The sequence below is a fragment of the Microtus oregoni genome, unplaced genomic scaffold, assembly GCF_018167655.1.
Source record: "Microtus oregoni isolate MIOR12 unplaced genomic scaffold, Mior012 000048F_ref0000485, whole genome shotgun sequence".
Taxonomy (NCBI): Eukaryota; Metazoa; Chordata; class Mammalia; order Rodentia; family Cricetidae; genus Microtus; species Microtus oregoni.
Window position 1 is genome coordinate 405,364 of NW_024543222.1, and position 7,167 is coordinate 412,530.

Here is a 7,167-nt window from a genome sequence, read left to right on the forward strand (position 1 = left end):
TGATACTCTTGTTCGACCTCCCAAAGGGGCCGAGACCCACGGGTTGAGAACAGTTGACCTAGAGGGAGGGAAGCCCATAAGCAAGACCTTGCTCTGTCTGCTGCAGTGCCAGGGCCCTAGGGCATGAGAGCCAGAAGTGGGGGATAGAGCTTCAGACAGAACAGTCCCCTACCCCATCGCTGGGACCCTAGCCTTGGCTTCAGCCCCAGGACAGCATCTCCTCAAAGGTCACATGCTTTCCTAGGGTCTTGGAGACCAAGGGTTGAAGGCTTCCTGCCTTCTCTGGCACTGTGGGAAGGTGGTGGAACATTTAGGAGGTGAGGCCTACCTAAGGCATTGGGGTTGTATGACCCTGAAGGAGCCCACAGGACCATATGACCCTGTCCCCTTACTCTCTTACTTTCTGGGTATCATGATAGCAGCCTTAGCTCCTAAGACATGTTGCCTCCCTATGGGCTCCAAAACCACTGGTACCCATGGCCATGAGCCAGAATCAACCTAGCACCCCCCCACACTTTTGTTTTTTTTTGAGACAGGGTTTCTCTGTGTAGCCCTAGCTGTTCTGGAACTTGCTTTGTAAACCACGTTGGCTTCAAACTTGAGATCCACCTGCCTCTGCCTCCTGAGTGCTGGGATTAAAGCAGCAAACCTTTTTTTTTTCTTTAACTTGAGTCTCTCCAGTATTTTGTCATAGTTATGAAAGCTGACCTCAGCTCCACAAAATTTCTGGGAGAACCTAGCTGACATGGGACAGGTTGTCCCAAACATCTGACATCACAGCGTTCACCTAGCTGACATGGGACAGGTCGTCCCAGACACCTGACATCATGGTGTTCACCTAGCTGACATGGGACAGGTAGTCCCAAACATCTGACATCACGGTGTTCACCTAGCTGACATGGGACAGGTCGTCCCAGACCCCTGACAACACGGTGTTCACCTAGCTGACATGGGACAGGTTGTCCCAGACCCCTGACATCAAGGTGTTCACCTAGCTGACATGGGACAAGTTGTCCCAGACCCCTGACATCACGGTGTTCACCTAGCTGACAAGGGACAAGTTGTCCCAGACCCCTGACATCACGGTGTTCACCTAGCTGACATGGGACAAGTTGTCCCAGACCCCTGACATCACGGTGTTCACCTAGCTGACAAGGGACAGGTTGTCCTAGACACCTGACATCACGGTGTTCACCTAGCTGACATGGGACAGGTTGTCCCAGACACCTGACATCACGGTGTTCACCCAGCTGACATGGGACAGGTCGTCCCAGACCCCTGACATCACGGTGTTCACCTAGCTGACATGGGACAGGTTGTCCCAGACCCCTGACATCACGGTGTTCACCTAGCTGACATGGGACAGGTCGTCCCAGACCCCTGACATCACGGTGTTCATGGACCTTACAGACAAAGCTCCTGCACTGCAGCAACTGTTTTGGTGTATGGGTGAGGGCTGGGGATCAAACCCATGCTAGGCAAGTGCTCTCCCACTGAGTCACACACCACCTGCTGGTACAAAAACTCATGCTAGTTTAACAAAGAGCCTCCTTCCAGATTCCCCGCAGAGAGGCCATCAGGGGCATCTTCTGGGGTGGAAAGGGTGGGTCTTGTGTAGCACTGAAATGTGGACTTTGGTGAGATGGAGGATTTATGGGGTACAGATCTGTACCCCGGAGTCATGATGAGAAATCCCCAGGCATAGGAGGAGGGTACAAGGCAAGAGAGATGGGTGGGCCTGGGAGGAAGGACAGCTCTGGACCACTTATCTGTTTCAGCAAACAGAGATGTGGGTGGGCCTGGGAGGAAGCACAGCTCTGGACCACTTATCTGTTTCAGCAAACAGATAACCTTGGATCAGATTCCCTGTGTCACACAGTTTCTGGGGGACAGGAGACTGAAGCCAGGTGGGCTAGGGCTCTCTCTCAGGGTCTCAGGAGGTTACAGTGGTGACAGTCGGGGTGCTGCCATCTAGTCTTGAAGGGTGGAAGAGACATTTCCACGATGGTGTCCTCAAAGCAGCTTGTGTCATGGCAGCTGAAAATATAAAAGAGGAGGGGAGGAGGGGATTGGGAGAGAGAGGAAGAGAGAGAGAGAGAGAGAGAGAGAGAGAGAGAGAGCGCACCAGCCACACATGTTCTACAACGGAAAGTTGGGCATGGTCCCTGCTTGCTTTTGTCATTCATGAAGCACACAAGTGACCTTAGTGTTGGCATAGGAGCGGCGGGCTGTGTCCCGCCACCCAGCTAGCTTTACTCGAAATAATTACACGGACACTGTATTCTTTTAAACACCGCTTGGCCCATTATATCTAGCCTTTTCTCGGCTAACTCTCGCACCTGGACTAGCCCATTTCTAATAATCTGTGTAGCCCACGAGCTGGCTTACCAGGAAAGATCTTAACCTGCGTCTGCCTGGAGTGGGAGAATCATGGTGACTCCTGATTCAGCTTCTTTCTCTCAGCATTCTGTTCTGTTTACTCCGCCTATCTAAGGGTTGGCCTATCAAATGGGTCTAGGCAGTTTCTTTATTAATAAGAAATCACTCCCACCATCACCTTAGTGCCAGGCAACTACATAAATCTAGGACGGTGGGCCACTAGGTTGTCCCGGAGAATGGCCACCAGAAGTGCCAAAAAGTCGAGCTCACACACGACCTTCTGATGCTAACGCCCCTGAAGGAGATGTACACCCTTGGCTTCCATTGCTGGGATAAGGGAGGAATTAGTAACAGCTGTGGAGAAACTAAACCAGCTCCTCCCTTAAACAAGGCAACTAGGAAGCAGGAGAAACAGGAAGCTGTAACAGGTAAGACAATGAGTGTGTGGGAGTGCACAGGTGTGCATGCACACTCATGGGCACACGAGCAATGGCTAACATAAGAACAGACACCAACTGCAGTAGCAAGAAGTCAATGGGCAACTTCTAACATCTGGAGGGAAGAAAGGAACAATGTTTGCATGGTCTTTAGGGGTAAAGACCCAGGATACGAGCGCTCAAGGGCTTGCTGCCGAGTTCAGAACGGGCTCACTCGTGGCGCCCAGCAGTCTGTAATTCTGATGTGACGCGCTCTTCTAGCTCCTGAAGTGCTGTGCTTACACGCACATACCCACACACAGGCACCCAGAATTCAAGCATACTTTTTAAAGAATGAAGTAAATAACCAAAGAACATGCTAGAATAACAGTTTGCCTCTGAGAGAGACCCAGGCAAGGAGGCACCAGCTTTTCAGGGCAAGCCTTACAGAACTGTCTGACTGCCTGAACGGCGCAGGCTTACGGCTTTTGATTAGAAAAACACTGTGAATGAAATTTAAAGGAGTAAAAACAAAACCCAAAGCTGGGGATGTAGTTTGGTTGGTCGTGTTTGGCATGCAGAGCCTGGCTTTGATCCCAGCTCTAGTGGGGTGGCTCAGACCTGTAACCCCACCGCTAGGAGGCAGGGTGGGGGGTGGGGCACAAAGATCAGAGGCTCCAGGTGAGACCTTGTTCAAAGCAAAACAAAACCCAACCCAAGCCCAGACTATATTCACAGCTCTCCATCAGAACCTGCTCCGGGTCCCTCTGCCTGGAGTCTGGACCCCTGCACAGCCCTCTCCATCAGAACCTGCTCCGGGTCCCTCTGCCTGGAGTCTGGACCCCTGCACAGCCCTCTCCATCAGAACCTGCTCCGGGTCCCTCTGCCTGGAGTCTGGACCCCTGCACAGCCCTCTCCATCAGAACCTGCTCCGGGTCCCTCTGCCTGGAGTCTGGACCCCTGCACAGCCCTCTCCATCAGAACCTGCTCCGGGTCCCTCTGCCTGGAGTCTGGACCCCTGCACAGCCCTCTCCATCAGAACCTGCTCCGGGTCCCTCTGCCTGGAGTCTGGACCCCTGCACAGCCCTCTCCATCAGAACCTGCTCCGGGTCCCTCTGCCTGGAGTCTGGACCCCTGCACAGCCCTCTCCATCAGAACCTGCTCCGGGTCCCTCTGCCTGGAGTCTGGACCCCTGCACAGCCCTCTCCATCAGAACCTGCTCCGGGTCCCTCTGCCTGGAGTCTGGACCCCTGCACAGCCCTCTCCATCAGAACCTGCTCCGGGTCCCTCTGCCTGGAGTCTGGACCCCTGCACAGCCCTCTCTATCAGAACCTGCTCCGGGTCCCTCTGCCTGGAGTCTGGACCCCTGCACAGCTCTCCATCAGAACCTGCTCCGGGTCCCTCTGCCTGGAGTCTGGACCCCTGCACAGCCCTCTCCATCAGAACCTGCTCCGGGTCCCTCTGCCTGGAGTCTGGACCCCTGCACAGCCCTCTCCATCAGAACCTGCTCCGGGTCCCTCTGCCTGGAGTCTGGACCCCTGCACAGCCCTCTCCATCAGAACCTGCTCCGGGTCCCTCTGCCTGGAGTCTGGACCCCTGCACAGCCCTCTCCATCAGAACCTGCTCCGGGTCCCTCTGCCTGGAGTCTGGACCCCTGCACAGCCCTCTCCATCAGAACCTGCTCCGGGTCCCTCTGCCTGGAGTCTGGACCCCTGCACAGCCCTCTCCATCAGAACCTGCTCCGGGTCCCTCTGCCTGGAGTCTGGACCCCTGCACAGCCCTCTCCATCAGAACCTGCTCCGGGTCCCTCTGCCTGGAGTCTGGACCCCTGCACAGCCCTCTCTATCAGAACCTGCTCCGGGTCCCTCTGCCTGGAGTCTGGACCCCTGCACAGCCCTCTCTATCAGAACCTGCTCCGGGTCCCTCTGCCTGGAGTCTGGACCCCTGCACAGCCCTCTCTATCAGAACCTGCTCCGGGTCCCTCTGCCTGGAGTCTGGACCCCTGCACAGCCCTCTCTATCAGAACCTGCTCCGGGTCCCTCTGCCTGGAGTCTGGACCCCTGCACAGCCCTCTCTATCAGAACCTGCTCCGGGTCCCTCTGCCTGGAGTCTGGACCCCTGCACTTTCCCTTCCCATTTCCCAGGAGCCCTTAGGGACCTGGTACCACGGGTGCCTGCTCTGTGTGTGGGGGTGGGGAAGAGTCCCACTCCATCACCTCTGTGACACCCAGCTGACAACCCCTTGGGCCATTCATCTGCATGTCAGTGGTGCCTCTTATTCTGTGTCTCTGCCTTTAATTAATAATTAGATAAAATTCCTTGCTGGACCTAGTCAGGGTGGTGTGGCAGGGTTGCTGGGCTGGGCTGCTGTTGGGGTGGGTGATGCTCCTCACTTCTTTTTTTTTTTTTAATTAATTAATTTATTTATTATGTACACAGTGTTCAGCCTCCATGTATGCCCGCACGCCAGAAGAGGGAACCAGACCCCATTACAGATGGTTGTGAGCCACCATGTGGTTGCTAGGAATTGAACTCAGGTCCTCTGGAAGAGCAGTCAGTGCTCTTAACCTGTGAGCCATCTCTCCAGCCCCCAATGCTCCTCACTTCTGATACCAGATCCTTAGCTGACATGTAGACTGACACCCTACTGACTCTGGAGACACTAAACCCACCTCGACCAGGCACACTCAGCGTGTGAGAGCAGAGGCCTTGGGCTGCAGCCCTGTCAGATAGTTGTACGCACCAGGTCGCAGCCCCAGAGAAAGCCCGTCAAGGATTCCTCTGAGGAGATACAACAATGTTCCCAGAGGCCTGGGTAGCAGCCGATGGGGTCTAGGGAGCAGGTGAGCTCCCCAACGGCCAAGAGACAGCAAGTGGTCCTAGTAAGGTGTTGAGGAAGGTCAAGGTTCCCTGCCTGTCCTGCCCGATTTGTAGGTAGTGATGGCTTGGGCTTCTCTCCCCAGAGCTGGCCACTCTGGTTCTGACAGTGTTCACTATTCCTGTTGCCACAAGGGATGGGATGGCTGGGGTCCTTAGCGACCCTGAGGCCGGGCTAGGTTACCTCCTCCTGGAAGCCTCTTCTCCCAGCTGCTGGACAGAGGTGAGGATGCTGGGAAGGGGCACAGAAGCTGCAGATGAAAATGAAAATCTATTTGGATCGGACTTGAATTATTAAGAGGTTCAAGAATATCTTAGCTCTTGAGAGCTGTGATCTGCTGAGATGGACATCACCACGGCCCTATTTTTAAGGTTCTGTGGGAAGAAGCCGAGACGCCACAGTACTTAGGGCCCCCTGCCCTCAAGCACTGGTGTCTGGCCACCCCACCCCAGACTGGCCCACAGCCCATGCTCCGCCTACCCTACTCCTTCAGTTTGGACCCCCCTGGCCCCTGTAGCAGCTCAGCCTGGCAAACTGTGGGCCGGAGTGGGGGTTGGAGGGCTAGGGCCCCACACCATTGCCACTGATGTGCAGGGCAGCACAGCACTGCCCGAACACCAAGCGTACAGTGGCCCCGCACTACCCCCAAGCCTGGCTGCTCCCCAGTGCACTCAGCTCCAGCATCTTCGTGGCACATCCCACCCCAAACCCCAACCCTGTCGCAGGCCCCGATAACGACACGGTGTCCTGAGCCCCTACACTTTTGCTCCATGGGAGAGCAGCACCACTCCTAGCAGCATCTGCAAGGGCCATGCTGGTGGTTTGCGGACAAGCAGAAAAGACTGTGACGCAGAGGTGGTGGCAGCCTCCTTTCAATTTTGGGACTCATGCGGGTCCTCGGTGAGGAACAGCTCCTGGGTCATTCTAGGAGGCCACCAAAGAACCACCCACCCCATGCTGGCTGTGGCCGGCCAGACAACAGAGGTTGCCAAAGGCAGGACTCAAAGTGGGTCTGTTTCTAGTAACCTCAGGGTATAAAAAGAAATCAGCAATGAAGCAGATTCGAGACTAATTCCTTGATACACACGTTCCCATCGCTAAAATCCAGAACTTGAAAGTCAACTACAAATAGCCCAATTACACACACACACAGCAACACAGCAACAGACTAAGGATGTGAACAGACATTTATCCCAGGATGCACACACAGCCAGAAAGTGGACAAAAGGCGCTGAAGTCATTCATCACTAGGAGAAGGCAAGTAAATTCCCATGAGGTCCCCTCCAACTCCCTGGGTGGCCAGAGTCCAAAGACACAGTAACAAGTGCCCGAAGGTGCGGGGCTATGCCCTTTGCCCCTAGGGGTGGTGGGTTTCTTATAAAGTGAAGCACAGGGCCACCTCAGGACCCGGCACTGTCCCTCCTAGGTATGTACCCACAAGAATGGAAACAGTCACAAAGGAGCTCAGCATCTAGCGTCCCTGAAACAGGCACA